Raw genomic sequence first — 19877 nt, forward strand, 5'->3', positions numbered from 1 at the left:
TTTTTTTCTCTCTCCCCCTTCTCCTTCCCTCCCCCCCCCCCTTCCCCCCCCCCCCTTTTCCCTTCCTTAATTCAAGATATACCCCTATCTAATTGATAAATTATTATAATATTATTTACCCAGAGCCGGCGTTTACCAATCCCCCATGTTCACCGTGGGGGGACTTTGTGGATCTCCTTGCCTGCAGCCTGTTTCCTTGAAGTAGGGTGAGCTGATCTCCTTTTTGAACATATAGGGAATTTGTGTATGTAAAATCAATAACATTATGATAACTGTATTGCTTATATCTTTACATGTGTGTATTATCTAATGATTGTGATACTTTTATATAGATATCCTCCTGAAGAAGCGGGCCTTTTCCCGCGAAACTAGTCGAGGAAATTTATTGTGCACTCTCTACGGTTGAATGTTCCCTATGGAGAACCCGTCAGGAATACCTCAACTGTGATGTGCATATTACTGTACTCCTTCAAGTGATATTTCATTATTGTTTTGTTTTATATCTTTATTAAAAATTATATTGATTTTAAATTTTATTAGTGTTTTTCCATTACCAAGTACCGGTATAGTCCAATCTATTATATGGCTGAATGGAACTACATATGGGGTTGGTGTGAGCGACTACCCGGTATTTCCATTTAAGTCCTCCTTCCTTTAAAAACTACAAATTCTGGATGATGGTACTTTATACAATATTTATAATGATCTAGACCAGAGGCGATACTCATAATATGTGACTTAGGATAGGGTGGATAACACACCCATTTGTTCATTCACCTAATTTGGGAATTTAATTGGTGATTGATTTTTGGAGTGCCTCTATTATTTATTATATTGTTATGACAATTCTTGTACTCTTTTTTTCTTTGTTTAGTTATGTCACCATAGAAAAATTTAGGGACTGTTTTTTTCCCCCTCCTTCCCCCACCCCCCCTTTTTTTTTTATTTTTTTATTTTTTTTACTATGGATACTCTAAATACCGATTGGGGAGAATTTATGACAAATCTGAAAACTGCCTGCCTTAATGAACATAAAGTTGAGGACGATTTGAAAACTTATTTCTATAAGATTTATGGACTATTGAAACGTAAATCCCATCTACATTGGCATATTGAATACTTTAAGATGTACGTTACCGATTGTATTTGCCCTATAGGTTTACGAAACCAAATTTTTCCAACCCTAAAAGACCCTTCACCGGATTTTAGGAAAACTTGGGAGAACATCTTGACTAATTGTAGTCTTGATCTTATGAAAGCCCTGATTAATCAATATAGTTTGGATATGACTTTATTGGATAAAGAGATTGAACGACTGAATACTGATTATATGTATCTGAAGGACAACCCATCTTTTGATTCCAAATGGAAGGAATTAAGAGATCGGTTGGAAATTCTGAATAAATCTATTATCACAAAAAAACAGATTAAATTTAGTAGAGATAAATCTGCCTTCACTGAAGGCTATGCATACCGTTGGTCAAATAGGAATTTGGGGAGAAAGCCTCCTCTTCGATTTAATACCTTTAGGAATCCAACAATGGAGACAGAATCTGACTCCTCTCTGACATCAACCTACTCATTACCAAGTAATCCTAGACCTTCGGCTACCCCAACAGTAAATTCTACCCGTAAAAGACTACGTTATGGTGGTGGCACTCCACCTGTGAATCCTAAAAAAGATAAGAAGGGTTCAAAACCCCCTAAACCGGCACGTACACCTGCCACACAAATACCTATTGAGGCCACTCCCTCAATAGAGGGGGCTATGGGCCATTCCACACTTCATGGTACTATTCCAAAGGTTTTGAATTCAACATTAATGACTAACAAACACACCAAAATAAACGAGGACATGATTTTTTTAGACCTAAAAAAACAACAAGGGAATCTGGATTCCTATATTCTCAAACCAGCACCAGCACCACCACATATCCCCAACCTGACACCAACCGTAACATCTTAAATCTGACCCCCTATCGTTTGTCAGACGAAGAGGTGTCAGTACTTCACTTGGGCCTAGGGTTTTGCCCATTGGATAGACTAAAAGTTAATGAAACCATAAAAGATCTATATTTGTTTGCACGGAATCTCACATTTAAGTTTTTATTTGACAAAGATCGCACCAATTTGAATTTAGAACGTGAACTTACAGAACGCACTAAACACTTTAGTATGGCTGAATTTCGGGCATTACGGGACCTTATGCTCCTCTATGATGAAGGAGCTATTGAAGACCCTATTTCACAAATTACACCTTCCAACACATCCTCATCCACTCACATAGAACATTTAGAGTCGGTTTCTAAGAAATTTAAATTACGCTCCTGTAGATTCCCTGACCTCATGATATGTCCTACCATCTGGACTTTTCTTCAAACTACGATAAGAGATCTGAAACGACAGCATTGGCATGATGTTACCCCTAACCTTGATGTTCGACAGATTCAAGCATTGAAAACTTTACAAAGACACCCTGATTTGATCATCAAACAGTCGGACAAAGGTGGGAATATTGTCGTTATGACACACCACCAGTACCAGACCATGTGTATGACTATTCTCAACAACTCTACCTGGTATCGTCCGATTGACCAATCAGTACCTATTTCATTTCATCAGGAACTCTGTCTTCTCTGCACTGAGGCATTTATGGCAGGCCTTATTGACAGAGATACATTAGATTTCCTGATCCCTAAATTTCCGATGGTTCCTACCTTTTACGCCCTTCCGAAGACGCACAAAAATGTACCATTACCCCCTGGTAGGCCAATTGTCTCGGGGATTGATTCATTGACAGATCATGCCAGTAAACTGGTAGACGCCTATCTAATGCCACATGTGCGAAGACTCCCCTCTTACATTAAGGACACAACGGATTTGTTGCAACATCTGGAGGGGATCCAGATCCCTCCAGATGCCCTGCTCGTGGCGATTGATATCGAGGCTCTTTACTCGAGTATCCCCCACGGGCAGGGCGTCCGGACGGCTGGATCCTTTTTGCATGAACAGGAGATAAGTACATGGCCATTTAATGAATTTATTTTAGCACTGTTGGAATTTATACTAACAAAGAACTATTTTACTTTTAATGATCAACTGTATTTGCAAACTCAAGGCGTGGCCATGGGGACCTCCTGTGCCCCAGCTTATGCAAATTTATTTTTGGGGGGTTGGGAGAGACAGATTCACTCTGATGATAAACTTGCCCCATTTCTGGAAGACGCCCTTCTATGGTATCGCTACTTAGATGACTTATTTATGGTATGGACTGGAACCAAGGAAAGATTCCTCCAGTTCATGCAAGAATTAGATGACAATGAATTTAATTTGAAATTTACTTTTACTTTCGATACCGAGCGGATTCCATTTTTGGATCTGTTTATCATAAAGCAGCCTGATGGCACTTTATATACGGATCTCTATCGCAAACCCACCGCAGGCAATACTCTATTGTTTGCCACCAGTGCTCACCCGGAACCCTTGGTGCGCAGCATCCCGTTTGCACAGTTTCTGCGATTACGCAGAAACTGCAGCCGAGATGTTGACTTTAAAGTTCAAGCTGATGCCTTACGTGATCGTTTACTAGCCAGGGGTTACTCCCCCACTAACCTGAGGAAAGCTTTTAATAAGGCCGTGTCTCATTCGAGAGACACATTACTACATAAACGACCTAAGACGGCAAGTAATGAATCATTGAGATTCATTACAACATATTCTGCTCATCCTAAAACTCTTCGCAATATCCTCACAAAAAACTGGCACCTACTCACGGAGCATCATGTTCTAGCTAAATATGTACGGCCTACTCCTGAACTAGTCTTTCGAAGAGCATGCTCCCTTCGGGATCGTTTAATGCATAGTCACTACACATCTACTAGCCCCATGCATAATCATTCTAGAGGTACATTTAAATGTAATAACTGCCCCCGGTGTCCATGGATTCTGGAGGGTAATCAATTTACTCTACCTAATGGAGAAGTTTTTCTACCTCGTACGTTCTCTGATTGCAGTACGAAGGGGGTTATATATTTTATGACTTGTAGATGTGGAGCTTTCTATATTGGAAAGACTATCCGAGAGTTTAGACAGAGGATTGGTGATCACTTATATTATTCAGAAAGTGGGAAACTTACCACAATTGGTAGACATATTGGTTTTTACCATCGTTTTGATACCACAATGATCCAATTCTTTGTCCTCGAAGTAGTCTTTCCAAACCCTAGGGGTGGAAATTGGGATCGAACGATCCTACAGAGGGAAACTTTGTGGATCGAACGACTTAACGCCACCCTACCACCAGGTCTCAATGAGACAATTTCTTACAAACCGTTTTTATAATAGGTGACGTTTAATATGCCAATACACCTCCTTTTTTTTCCTTTTTTTTTTTTTTTTCCCTTTTTTTCCCTTCCCTTCCCTTCCCCCTTCTTTATATATACTTTTTAACTATGGTTACCTAAATAATTCTCTGGTGTACGTTTCTTCTTTTTTCTGGGGGACTATATCCCCTGGTTATATATATATATATATATATATATATATATATATATCTTTGTATACCAAAAATGATGTATATTATGTTATATTTTATAGATATGTTCTCTGTTTCCCATGTTATAATTTCCCTTATGTGTGGGGAGATATGCTTTGATCCCTAGAGTTGAGGGACAATGTTTTGTGGGCAGTATGGAGTGTCCTTTAATTTCTTCCCCCCCGGTGGACATGTGTTCCCCCTGGTCTGGACGATTTATTCGCCCGACTTGCAAGGGCTAACCTTTGGATCATTGATCCGTTAGCGTTATTTCCCTTGCGCACTGGCGCAGTAACAGTACAGTACTGCACCTGCGCAGTGTGGGGCAACAGACCACATGACGTTCGGACGCCGCCGGGACCTGGCGTACGTCTGACGTGGTGGTTGCTAGGCAATCTGTTCTGGCGCTCTATCAGACCGCCGAACAGACGCACCTGCGCAGTAGCGACTGATTAGTGCGCCTGCGCGGTGCGGAGAGGTAGACCACATGACGTCGGACGCCGCCGATTTCCGGCGGACGTCAGACGCTATGTGTGTTGGGGAGCCTATTTAACGGTCTGATTGACCGCTGAATGGACAGGTTCGCACGGACTCCATCAGGGCTGTACTAGGATATTGTCCCCGCTGACAGGTAACCACTATATATGATGCTATTTATTTATGAATTTATCTAATTTTTTCCTTTGACGCTTTGGCTTTATAATGCCTGTCTGCCTCTTACCCTTTCTATATTCAAATGCTTTATATACCTTTTGCAGTATTGATGGCCATTAAGCTATCTAACAGTGGACCTGGTATTTGATACTCAGCGAATGGTACAATATCCTTACAAGCTCGTTTAACCATCCCAACCTTGGTGTCCTGCCTTTATACGATTTCTTGATTGGCTTTTTGGTAAGCCGACTTGTTCTTATTGTAACCCCCTTTGGAATTAAGGATCCTTATTTGGGTGAAGGGTTTCTTTCCTTTCCTCCTTTCACACTGCTCAATCCATATGGATACACTTGACTATTCACGTTTGGACTGTTAATAATTTTCACATATATTTATATTAAATATTTTGATGCAAGTTTTTTGGTTTAATCACTTTTTGACCTTATACCTCTGGTAATTATATGTATTCACCTGGACCATTTTCACCTTCACTCCCTTCCCCCCCCCCCCTCTTCCCCCCCCCCACTCTTCTTATCACTCAATATCACGGTTCACCCATCACGAGGTCTTTCTTTCCTTTTTTTTCTCTCTCCCCCTTCTCCTTCCCTTCCCCCCCCCCCTTTTTTCCCCCCCCTTTTCCCTTCCTTAATTCAAGATATACCCCTATCTAATTGATAAATTATTATAATATTATTTACCCAGAGCCGGCGTTTACCAATCCCCCATGTTCACCGTGGGGGGACTTTGTGGATCTCCTTGCCTGCAGCCTGTTTCCTTGAAGTAGGGTGAGCTGATCTCCTTTTTGAACATATAGGGAATTTGTGTATGTAAAATCAATAACATTATGATAACTGTATTGCTTATATCTTTACATGTGTGTATTATCTAATGATTGTGATACTTTTATATAGATATCCTCCTGAAGAAGCGGGCCTTTTCCCGCGAAACTAGTCGAGGAAATTTATTGTGCACTCTCTACGGTTGAATGTTCCCTATGGAGAACCCGTCAGGAATACCTCAACTGTGATGTGCATATTACTGTACTCCTTCAAGTGATATTTCATTATTGTTTTGTTTTATATCTTTATTAAAAATTATATTGATTTTAAATTTTATTAGTGTTTTTCCATTACCAAGTACCGGTATAGTCCAATCTATTATATGGCTGAATGGAACTACATATGGGGTTGGTGTGAGCGACTACCCGGTATTTCCATTTAAGCCCTCCTTCCTTTAAAAACTACAAATTCTGGATGATGGTACTTTATACAATATTTATAATGATCTAGACCAGAGGCGATACTCATAATATGTGATTCAGGCAAAAGTTTGGACATGATTCGCACCCGAATTGGTGAACAGGGATGCACCTGTGGAACTGCGGCTGCAACATATTTGAACGGAGCCTTACTGAATGAATGTGTGCCATAAACAACTAACATTCTACACTTTTTTTTTCATTCTTTGTTGCAACTCAGTGCTAAGGTTCTCAGTGGTAGAAGTAGGTAGAAGTAGAAGGTACTGGATCCAAATGTATATTGATCACAGTCAAGATATAAATCTTATTGAAGTGTACAAGGGTTCTGGTTAGTAGCTCATCAACATAAAAAAATGTCCCTCAGGGATATTTCAAGTGAAATCCAAGAGGTACAGGAAAAGAGAAACCCCGGGCCAGCTGTTGAGTTTATTTCATTATAAAACATCAAAAGGACTGATCAGTGCATTTTGGAGGTACTAAAAGCCTTCACACTTAAAATTGTTGGTGAGAAACAAAATGGTGTCTGGCTTCAATAAGTTAAAAATCATGGGTGTTTACTTTCACTATTCTATAGTATATAGTGTTAATTACTACACTATAAGAGCATTTTTATCTTTTACAGTTTGATGTCATACTACATGATTCTGAGGAGGTGAAGCATTTGACACCATAGGAGAGCGATCATCGAGGACTACATTGCATAATGTCTGTTAGCTGTTCTCTTGAGTGAGTCAGAACATGCCTCTGGTGAGTTGCCACTTCTCCTGATTTGCACATTTGAAGGAGTAATACATCTTTTAGCTTTTATGGACATTGTACTAATGAACTATTTATTTGTTCAGTTGACGTTTTCGGAGCACTGCAATCTTTTTTGATTTATGTTATGTTGAGGATTGTATATTTCCTTTATTGCTATCAGCCACATTATAGCGCTTAGATCTTTATCACTTTGGAGTGTAGCGCTGATCATGTGATTTTTTTTTTCTATGTTAAACATGAGAAATATTAAATTGGCACTAAACCCAAAAGCCACATTATAGCGCTTAGATCTTTTTCACTTTGGAGTGTAGCGCCGATCATGTGATTTTTTTTTTCCTAGGTTAAACATGAGAAATATTAAATTGGCACTAAACCCAAAAGCAAACATTTATTATTAATGCAGCTTATCAATTCTTAAATGTGATGGCTGCATTCATTTTTTCTTTTTTAGTCTATCTATCATTTATTTTCACCTGGTGATCTAGCCAGTGAGTCTGTTATTTTTCAACAGAACATGCTGTCTTTTCAGATGTAGCAGTTAGAGGGTTGAGACAAACCATTTAACATTGACAGGGATGCTTTCAGTGATCAGCTTTCATTTATTTATGTTTAAACTTTATCCAAAAAGAAAAAAAAAATAGCTGCACTTACTTGCATAAAAAGTGTAAGCTGGAGTTTGGCTTCAATTTGTTTAGTACATTTAAATCTACTAGATCTACAAGTCTTCAACTTGTTTTGGCACTGGGCTCCACTCCAGAACTCAGCCTTGATTCGCCAATATGCAGAGACTTACATGAAATCCCGGGACAGTCCCATCAAATCCAGGATGGTTGGGAGGTATACCATAACTGCTGTAGGAGCTGGAGTTTGGCTTCAATTTGAACCTGCTAGTACATCTTATGCCGCGTACACACGATCAGACTATCGGGCAGACTTAGTCTGATGGACAAACCGCCAGAAAGTCCGCCGGACTTTTCAAACGTGCGGACCTGCCCACACACAACCGGACTCTAGTCCACCGGACTATGGCGGGAGTCCGCCAGACTTTTGAAATTAATGGACCTGCCCACACACGGAGGAAAGTCCGTTCATTTTGAACGCGGCTCCAGGTAGCCGGGACTAGTGAAGGAAGTCAATGTCGCCGCCTTCGGTGGCAAGATTGACACGTCGCTGGCCCCGTCACCTGGTATGGACTTAAAGGGGAAGCCCTAAGCCCTACGCCGAAAAAACCGTCCCCACCCTCTTTCCTGACTGGCCGGGTTGCGTGCTCGGATAAGGGTCTGATATGGACCTGGGGGGAACCCCCACACCGTTTTTTTGGTGTAGGGCTTCCCCTTTAAGTCCATACCAAGTGACGGTGCCAGCGACATGTCAATCTCGCCGCCAAGTCTGCCGGATAGTCTGATCGTGTGTACGCGACATAACATTTACCTTCCCTCCAGACTGACAATGCTGCTGACCTTGTGCTCATTCAGAGTGGTGTCTCACTAATAATAGGATATTTATATACAGCTTACCTGTAAAATCCTTTTCTTGAGAGTACATCACGGGACACAGGAGCTCATTACATAGTGGGTTATATAGGCACCTCTGGTGATTGGACACTGGTTAACCCCAATTAAGGAGAATTCCTCCCCTATATAACCCCTCCCATATGGGAGCCACCTCAGTTTTGTAGCAAAGCAATAGGAAACCACGTAAAACCCAAGAGGGGCGGGAGCCCTGTGTCCCATGATTTTACAGGTAAGCTGTATATAAAAATCCTATTTTCTTGATCATACATCATGGGACACAGGAGCTCATTACATAGTGGGATGTCCCAAAGCAATGCTCAGATTGAGGGGAGGGAGACACAGATCATAATTATAGACTGCCATGGGCTGGAGGACCTAAACTGCAGCTTGCAGTACACTGCGCCCAAAGGCGATATCCTCTTGCCCTCTGACATCCACCTGATAGAATCTGGTGAATGTGTGGACTGATGACCAAGTTGCAGCCTTACAGATCTGAGCCAGGGAGGCCTGGTGATGCACTGCCCAAGAAGCACTTACAGCCCTAGTAGAGTGCGCTTTCACTTGAAAAGGAGGGATTTTCCCTCTAACACTATAGGCCTGAGAAATAATCTGTCTAATCCACCTTGAGAGAGTGGATTTTGATGCCGCCTGGCCCTTCCTAGGGCCTTCCGGCAAAATAAATAAGCAATCAGTTTTCCTTATCTGAGCCGTTGCTTGAAGATGGATACTGATTGCCCTAACCACATCCAAAGTGTGCAAAGATTCTTCTTCTGCGGACTGTGGGTCCGGAAAAAAAGATGGTAGGATTACATCTTGATTCAAATGGAATCCCGAAACCACCTTAGGTAGAAAGGACCTGTTGGGGCGCATGACCACCCGGTCCTTATGATCAATTAGATACGGCTCTTTGCTGGAGAGAGCTGCTAGTTCTGACACTCTTCTAGCCGTGGAAATGGCTACCAAGAAAACCAACTTTTTGGTCAAAAGAACTAACGAAGCCAGATGCAAAGGTTCAAAAGTTTGCCCCTGCAAAGCCGAGAGAACCAAATTTAGATCCCATGGGCATACCGGAGGTTTGACTGGCGGCCTTATCCGCATAGCCCCCTGGATGAAAGCCCGCACCAGGGAATGCGATGCAAGTGGCTTCTGAAAAAATACTGACAAGGCCGAAATCTGCACCTTGATAGTGCTTACGGCCAAATTCATTTCTAGGCCTGACTGGAGAAAGGCCAAGATCCTGATAATGACATACTTTCTAGGATGCCATTCCCTGAGTTCACACCAGGAAACATATGCCCTCCAGATTTTGTAATAAATAAGCCTGGAGGCCGGCTTTCTGGCAATAACCAGAGTAGAAAGGACTGGTCCCGAAAGCCCACGGTTTCTCAGAATGTGGGTCTCAGCAGCCAAACCGTCAAATTCAGACTGTGTAAAGCAGGATGGTAGATTGGACCCTGTGAGAGCAGATCTGGTCGGAGAGGGAGGATCCATGGCCTGCCTACTGCCAACTTCATGATCTCTGCGTACCACGGTCGCCTGGGCCAAGCCGGAGCTACCAAAAGGACCGACTTTGTTTCCCTCTTAACTCTTCCCAGGAACCGCGACAGAAGCGGGCACGGGGGGAAGGCATAAATCAGATTGTACTGATCCCAGGGAACTGTCAGAGCATCTGACCCCTGAGCAAGTGCATCTCTTGTTCTTGACATTAATTTGTCCAGTTTTCTGTTGAATCTGGACGCAAACAGATCTACGTCTAGAGTACCCCACCTGCAACATATGTCCAAAAACATGTCGGGGTGCAGAGCCCATTCTCCTGGGCACAACTGCTGGCGGCTCAGAAAATCCGCCTGCCAATTTTCCACTCCTGGAATGAAGACTGCAGAAAGGCATGGAACATGCTTTTCTGCCTAAACAAGTATGCAATTCACCACTTTTTGCGCTACCAGACTCCTGGTACCGCCCTGGTGATTGATATAGGCCACTGCTGTGGCATTGTTGGACCTAACCTGAACAGGGAGACCCCATAGTCTGGAAGACCACCTTATGAAAGCCATATAAACTGCCCGGATCTCCAAGACATTTATGGGCAATAGCTTCTCGATCGCAGACACTTTCCCCTGCGAGCATGTCTCCTCTAACACTGCTCCCCAGCCTGTCAGGCTGGCATCTGTCGTAATATTCTTCCATGGAAGAGGAAATTTCTCGGTTTGTAACCACCAGACGAGACTCTTGCGTGTCCCTGGGGATAGACGCATAGGAAGATCCAAGGATTGGGGCTTCCTGTTCCAGGCCGCAAGGATGCATCTTTGCAGAGGCCTTGAGTGGAACTGGGCAAATGGAATGGCCTCGAAGGAGGCGACCAATTTCCCTAACAGTCTCATGCATAACCGAATGGGGGAAGATCTCCTGCCCAGAATTAGGCACACCAGATCCCCGATGGCCAAGGCTTTTGTCCTTGGAAGAAACACCTTGCCCTGATCGGTGTCGATAAACATACCCAGGTATTCCAACCTGGTAGCAGGCTGTAGGGACGACTTTTCTAGGTTTATAATCCAACCTAGGCATTCCAGGTGTTCTAGTGTTCTGGAAACACTGTGGTTCAGGAACGCTACTGTTTTCTCCATGAGAAGTAAGTCGTCTAGATAAGCCATGACGGCTATACCCTGAGCTCTTAGGTTTGCCAAGAGAGGGTCCAGAATCTTTGTAAAGACTCAAGGGGCCGTAGTGAGCTTGAACGGCAAGGCCACAAATTGAAAATGGCGCCGCTCTACCAATGGCACATGGAGATATGCATCCTTGATGTCTATTGATGCCATAAACTCTCCCCCTTGCAGGGAGGAGACCACAGTGCGAATTGACTGCATTCGGAAGGACCGGATGCGTAAAAACCGGTTCAGATCCTTCAGATCCAGGATAGGTCTGACACTTCCATTTGGCTTCGGGACGGTGCAGAGATTAGAGTAAAACCCTGAACCCTGTTCTTTGGGGTCCACTTCTACTATCACCCCTTGGGATAGTAAGTGATCTAAGGCCAGAAATAGCGTTTTTTTTGCTTTACTGGATCCCTGGGGATCCTTGACCTTAGAAAGCGAGAAGGTGGAATCTCCTGAAACTCTAGCTTGTAGCCCAGAGATACCGAAGAGATCACCCACTTGTCCCAGATCTCTTCCCGCCAGGCTTCCGTAAACTGCCGAAGCCTTCCCCCCACTCGGCCGAGCTGGGGCGCCCCTTCACAAGGAAGCTTTTAGGCTCTGCTTGGCAGGCTTCCGCCCCCCAAGTCTTTCTCTGCCCTTGGGCCCGGCCCTGAGCCTTTCCTGTAGAGGAGGGTTGAGAAGGCCGTTGCCACTGCTTAGAGCTTGATGCTCCGGGAGAGAGAGAATGCCTAAATGATGGACGTTTGCTCTTTTTGACTGGAAGGAGAGTAGATTTACCCCCTGAAATTTTTTGGACGAATTTGTCCAATTCTTCTCCAAACAGACGTTCCCCTTTAAAAAGGAACCCAATCAAATGCTTCTTGCACGATAGCTCAGCTGCCCAATTCTTTAGCAATAGGGCCCTTCACATGTGTACTAACAGGAGAGATAAACGAGATGCTTGTTGGACAGAATCCAAAATCGCATCAATCATGAAACACATAATCTGAGGTATTTCTGCATAATTCTCCACTTCCTCACTGGGAAGGAGACCAAGCATCCGCTTAACCTGTTCCTTGAGGAACTGACACAACCCCACGGCTGCGACTGTAGGCTGCACTACAGCGCCAGTCATGGAAAAGGAGGCTTTTAATAAAGTTTCAAACCTCTTATCAGTTGGATCTTTAAATACCTGAGCATTATCCAACGGACAGGTCGGGTTTTTATTCACACAAGAAACAGCCGCATCGACAGATGGGACCCCCCATTTCTTGGTGAAACTTTCCCCCAGAGGATAATACATAGAAAACCTTTTAGGAGGAGAAAACAGTTTATCGGGATGTCCCCAATCCTCATACATCAATGTATCCATTAAGGGATGAATTGGGAAGGAAAAAGCAGTCTGTGGGATTTTCCTGACTCCTAGGGAAGAAACAGAGGACGTAGCGACTTCAGCAGTAGGCATTCTGAATGTGGTACGCACCAATTCAGTATAATACTGCACCTGTTTTCTGAGCGCCTGGGAGGAGGGGACTCTCTCCTCTTCCTCTGATTCCTCCGACTGCTCAAGATCCCTGTCCCAAGATAGGGATCTCTCCTCATTGTCAGAAGAATCATCTGAGAGAGGAATCTCAGCAGAGGGAGGGGATCTACCCCTTTTCCTGCTATCTTTCAGGGAAGCAGAAATAAAATTCATGATTCTCCCTTCAAAACCCTCTAATGTAGCCCTAAGGGAGTCCTCAGTGACATATACCGGGGCTGAGCCATTAGGAGAGGCTGCAAAACCTGACAGGGGCACGAAATCGTCCTGTGAGGCTGGCTCCAGTCTTGCAGAGGGGGGTGGTAACTTACAGGCATTTTTAGAACCCCTGGACCTAGGCGGTGATTTACAAGTGCCCTTGTTACCTCCCCTTGAGACCCTCTTACAAGGAGACATAGTCCTAAGCTACAAAGCAGAGGTACTAGTACAAAGTGCAATCACTGTTGTGCTAAAAGTCTCACAATAACATATACTGTATATGCTTAATACTGCACAACCTGATGCTGAGTAGGTGTCTAAGGTTTGCCTGGATCCAATCCCCTGGGATGGTTACTGCCCACAGCTCCTGTGTCTCTCACTTACAGTCCCCTGACGCTCTGGGCTTTTAAAACTGCCGCCTGGCGCCTGCGCAGTACAGGGCCATGCACACCAACGTGCACGGCTCACAACCACACTCCCCCCTCCTCCATCAGCCCGGGAGCGCGCTCGGCGCGCATGCACGCGCCCCTGCGCGTGCACGAGGACCGCCAGAATCCAGGGGGGAAAGGAGTCTCATCAGAGCTGCATGGGGCCCCCAGACTACAAGGGACCCCTGTATTACCTTGTTGTGGCAGGGACTGCAGTGGAGACGTGAGACCTCTGGAGAACCAGGCTTCACTGAGCGTGTGTACTGAAAGGCATGTAAGTATGCATCAGGCTGCTCTTACTCCCTCTAGTGCTGGAAACCAGGTAAGACATACAACTACTCAAAATGAAGAAATCCATCATATAATTATATATATAGGATTAACTTCCCTTACCTGTCCTCGCCGCAGGAATTGCTAAAACAGACAGATTCCAGCCTTCACTCATCACGGCGGGCAGTGTTAGCCAACCTTCAGGTTTATCTGGGGCTCTTTCTCAGAAGAGCTTCCTACCTGGACCTTGTAAAAGACTCTGCCAGAAACTTTCGTGCGCTCTGTGTAAACAGTACACCAAGTCTGGTTTTCCCAGAGCCCAGTCTTCCAATAGGAGAGGACTTACAGGCCAAACCATACCATCTTGGGAGTCAAATATTGGCCCGAGATATGGATGCGGTTTGTTGTAGCCCTTAGGCCCCCGCAGGGACCTGCACAGAGCTTTCTTCATAGCACATGTTTTACGTGACCAACCACCATAGACACTGGCGAAAAAACTGAGGTGCCTCCCATATGGGAGGGGTTATATAGGGGAGGAATTCTCCTTAATTGGGGTTAACCAGTGTCCAATCACCAGAGGTGACTATATAACCCACTATGTAATGAGCTCCTGTGTCCCGTGATGTATGATCAAGAAACAGAGTTTTTTTACTGGCAAGATCACCAGGTGAAAACAAAGGAAAAAAGCCTAAAAAATGATATATTATATATATTACCTTTTTGGTTTTAGGTTTAATATTGATTTCAATTCTGATCATTAAGAGTGGACTTCAGCATCTGTCTGTTAAAGGTAAAGTACAGCTAATGCTAAGCAGGCTCCTCTCCTGTACTCAAAGAAATAGCTTACTCTAATTTCATTGCACACAGTGAGAATCCTACACTGTGCACTAGAAACTGGATTAAGGCAGATAAAGCTCACCTCATTGCTGGGCTGAGAGACATGCAGCATCATCTAGCCCTTTCTTCCCCAGCCTTAGTGTCGGTTCACACAGGGGCGACACGACTTGCAGTGCGACTCACAGACGCGACTTGCACATGACTTCAGCAGCGACTTGCAAAACAACTTCTGTATAGAAGTCAATGCAAGTCGACTGAAGTCGCCCCAAAAATAGTACAGGAACCTTTTTCTAAGTCAGAGCAACTTGAGTCGCTCCTATTAGAATGGTTTCATAGTACAGAACAGAGCACGACTTGTCAGGTGGCTAAGTCGCCAGACAAGTCGCTCCTGTGTGAACCGGCACTTACTGTTACTGGCACTCCACTCTAATTCATTGGATTTCAATGCTTTCAATCATGGGGGGGGGGGGTTGAGGCATTATCTAGATCAGTACACTTAAAAATGCAGTCTACCTGGATATGCCCACTCTTTGAGATCCATCCATCATGACATTTTGATATTTGCATAGCTTCCTCCAAGAGCCAACAAAAGCCCCATACACACTATCAGTTTTTCTGCTGAGCTTTTCCTTCAGGTTTACCAAAACCATGTAGTGCAAGGGCCTGCCTGATTGCATACACATTGAAACTCCTAAGGTTTGACCTCATATTATATGGTTTTGGTAAATCTGAAGGAAAAACTCAGCAGAAAAACTGATAGTGTGTATGGGGCTTAACTGCTTGCATAGTGACTGAGGGCCCAGGAGAGGCGTATTGTCATCAGATGAAAAGCAATTATCATCTTGCATTGCATATAGAAGCACCTACAGCCCTAGTGAAGACATCACTGGGTCTAAAATAAGGCATGTAATTAAAATGGAAACATTTATTTAATTCATTAGCATGTTGATGGGGGAAGGAGAAGACTTTGAGCAGATTAAACTCAGTTTTAAGGTCCACTAATTTCTAGCTCCCCACTTCCTAATTAGAAAATGCTAATTTAAACCTAAGATGCATACAGCATTTGGAGAAAAAAGGAAAAAATGCCTGTCTTAAACCCCACTGTACAGGAATGTATTGTTGAAGGATTTGAGTTGCTCGGATTTTCCAGGATCCTACAAAAAGGCCCAGTGACGTCACTCCCATACGGACAAGTGGTCCAAGCCAGGGAGTATGGTTGGCACCTTACCCCTTTTCTCCCAGTGGTTTGCTCTTAATGTTTAATTTTATGCTTTTTATGTTTTTTTCTATTTGGGGATGTGAGCGTCTAGATAATGAGACCTTGCATTGTCATTCTTTTTGTAAAAAAAAAGTACCTATAAAATATTTTTAAAACATAAGGCATATTACAAAAAGGTTTCCGAAAACTGCTAAATAAGATATTTAATTTTCAGGACAGATTATATAAAACAAAGACCACATTTCAGATACTGTATGTATCAATGCTTCCATATCAAACCTATTTTAATAATTCTAATGCCATGAACACACGGTCAGAATTTCTGACAGAAAAAGTCAGACGGGAACTTTTCATGGTATATTCCAACCATGTGTATGCCCCATCGGACTTTGTACGTTGAAAATTCTGAGGGACATAGAAAGAGAACATGTTCTATATTTTTCCGATGGAATAAATTTCTATCGGGAAAACTGCTCGCCTATATGCTGTTCCGACGTACCAAAAAGAACGCATGCTCTGAAGCAAGTACGAGACGGAAGCTATTGGCTACTGGCTATTGAACCTTCTTTTTATAGTCCCATCGTACGTGTTGTACATCACGGCGTTCTTGACGGTCGGAATTTAGTGTGATCGTGTGTACACAAGACAGCTTCGGAATTCCGTCGGAAAAACCTTCAGAGGGAAAACTGGTAGTGTGTACAGGGCATAAGATACATACAGTATGTATATTTTGCCATACAGAAAAAAAATGTATACAGTGCCTTGAAAAAGTATCCATACCCCTTGACATTTTTCACATTTTGTCATGTTACAACCAAACACATAAATGTGTTCTATTAGGATTTTATGTGATAAATCAACAAAGAGCGGCACATAATTGTGAAGTGGAAGGAAAATGATAAATGGTGCATTTGTATTCAGCCCCCCGTAAGTCAACACTATGTAGAACCACCTTTCGCTACAATTACAGCTGCAAGTCTTTTTGGGGATGTCTCTACCAGTTATGCACATCTGTAGAGTGACATTTTTCCCATTCTTCTTTGCAAAATAGTTCAAACTCTGTCAGATTGGATGGACAGCGTCTGTGAACAGCAATTTTCAAGTCTTGCCACAGATTCTCAATTGGATTTAGGTCTGGGCTTTGAATGGGCCATTCTAACACATGAATATGCTTTGATCTAAACCATTCCATTGTAGCTCTGGCTGTATGTTTAGGGTCATTGTCCTGCTGGAAGGTGAACCTCTGCCCCAGTCTCAAGTCTTTTTCTGACTCTAATGCTGCGTACACACGATCGGACTATCTGGCGGACTTAGTCCGGCGGACCAGAGTCCGCTGGACAATTCGTCCGTGTGTGGGCTCCGGCTGACTTTTTCTTCCCAAAAGTCCCATGGACTTTGAAAGAAGTCTTGACTCAAAATTGTCCGCTGGACTCAGCTTTCTGGCGGACAATCTGCTTGTCTGTGTGCTAGTCTGCTGGACTTTCCAAATGAACGCACTAGCCCACACATGGACTAAAGTCCGTTCATTTTGAACGTGACTTCAGGTACGACAGGACTAGCAAGATTGACACATGGTATGGGTTTTAAGGGATAACTCCTATGCCGAAAAACAGCGTGGGCATCCCCCCAAAGTCCATACCAGACCCTTATCCGAGCATGCAGCCCAGCCGGTCAGGAAAGGGGGTGGGGACGAGCGAACACCCCTCCTCCTGAGTTGTACCAGGCTACGGATACCCCACCCCAAAGCACCTTGTCCCCATGTTGATGAGGACAAGGGACTCTTCCTGACAACCCTGGCCCTTGGTTGTTGGGGTCTGCGGGTGGGGGGCTTATCGGAATCCAGGAGCCCCCTTTAATAAAAGGGCCCCCAGATTCCGTCCCCCACCCTATGTGAATGAGTATGGGGTATGATGTACCCCTACTCATTCACATGGGGGGAAAAAAGTGTAAATAAAAACAACACAGGTTTTTAACGTAGTTTATTAGGCAGCTTCGAGGGTCTTCTTCTGACTTTGGGGGTCTTCTTGCCGGGCTCCTCCACTATCTTCTGCTCTTTTGCTGCTCTTTTGCTAGCGGAGGAGCCCAGCTTTTTCGTCCGCCGTCTTCGCCGACCAGGGGTCTTCTTCTGACTTTGGGGGTCTTCTACTGACTTCGGGGGTCTTCTTCCGACTTCTCCGTGCTCTTTGGTTCTTCTACGGGGCTCACGAGGTGTCAATCTCACTAGTCCCGTCGTACCTGAAGTCACGTTCAAAATGAACAGACTTTAATCCGTGTGTGGGAAAGAACGTTCATTTGGCAAGTCCGCTGGATAGTCTGATCGTGTGTACGCAGCATAACAGGTTTTCTTCTAAGATTACCCTGTATTTGGCTCCATCCATATTCCCATCAGCTCTGACCAGCTTCCCTGTCCCTGCTGAAGAAAAGCATCCCAAAACATGATGCTGCCACCACCAACATGGTGGGGAGGATGTGTTCAGGGTGATGTGCAGTGCTAGTTTACCACAACACAGCATTTTGCTTTTAAGCCAAGAATTACATTTTGGTCTCATCTGACCAGAGCACCTTCTTCCACAGGTTTGCTGTGCCCCCCAAATGGCTTCTCGCAAACTGCAAACAGACTTCTTATGACTTTCTTTCCACAATGGCTTTCTTCTTGCCACTCTTCCATAAAGGCCAGATTTGTGGAGTGCATGACTAATATTTATCGTGTGGACAGATTCTCCCATCTTAGCTGTGGATCTCTGCAGCTCCTCCAGCGTTACCATGGGCCCCTTGGCTGCTTCTCTGATTAATGCTCTCCTTGCCCGGCCTGTCAGTTTAGGTGGACGGCCATGTCTTGGTAGGTTTGCAGTTGTGCCATACTCTTTCCATTTTCGGATGATGGATTGAACAGTGCTCCATGAGATGTTCAAAGCTTGACATATTTTTTTATATCCTAACCCTGATTTAAACTTCTCCACAACTTTATCCCTGACTTGTCTGGTATGTTCCTTGGCCTTTATAATGCTTTTGACGAAGGTTCTCTAACAAACCTCTGAGGGCTTCACAGAACAACTGTATTTATACAGGGATTAAATTATACACAGGTAGACTCTATTTACTAATTAATTGACTTCTAAAGGCATCTGGTTACACTAGATTTTAGTTAGGGTTATCAGAGTAAAGGGGGCTGAATAGAAATGCACACCACACTTTTCAGATGTTTATTTGTAAAAAAAAATTAAAACCACTTAACATTTTCCTTCCACGTCACAAATATGTGCCACTTTGTGTTGGTCTATCACATAAAATCCCACATTGGTGTCAGTGGGAACAATATGCCCGTTACATTGGCATCAATGAAACTAATAAACCCCTCATATTGGTGTCCCTGAGAGAAGTATATCCCTCATATTGGTGTCAGTGGAACTATTAAGCCCCTCACATTGGTGTCAGTGGGAGCAGTATATTCATCACATTGGTGTTAATGTGAGTAGTATGCCCCTCATGTCGGTGTCAGTTGAACTAGTAAGCCCCTCACAGTGGTGTCAGCGGGAGCAGTAAGTCCCGCACATTGGTCTCAGTGGGAGTAGTATGCTCCTCACATTGGTGTTTGTGGTAGTAGTAAGCCCCTCATATTGGTGTCAGTGGGAGTAGTATGCCCCTTACATTGGTGTCAGTGAGAGTAGTATGCCCCTGACATTGGTGTCAGTGGAAGTAGTATGCCCCTCAGATTGTTGTCAATAAAAAAATGGTCAGAACTTTTTTTGAACATTGAACTTTTGTGGACATTTGGCAACCGTACCAAGCCAACTGTCCCATTATGAATTGCAATGCACTGTGAATTCCTCTCAGGTGCAATAGTTTGGCCCCATATATGTTTTGACCAAAGCCGTAGCCCACCACTAGTCAACTCTCCCAGAAGCCCTTTGTCAATGTGTTGGAGTTAGTAGTATACAGTAAGGGACAGTTGACAGGAATTGCAGGAAGGGAAAGTTTTGTGTTATTAAACTGTTCTACCACAAAGATGTACAGTGCTGCATATTGCCACTGA

This window comes from Lithobates pipiens, unplaced genomic scaffold, assembly GCF_037356315.1.
Source record: "Lithobates pipiens isolate NorthernLeopardFrog02 unplaced genomic scaffold, aLitPip1_a1.2 Scaffold_27, whole genome shotgun sequence".
Classification (NCBI taxonomy): Eukaryota; Metazoa; Chordata; class Amphibia; order Anura; family Ranidae; genus Lithobates; species Lithobates pipiens.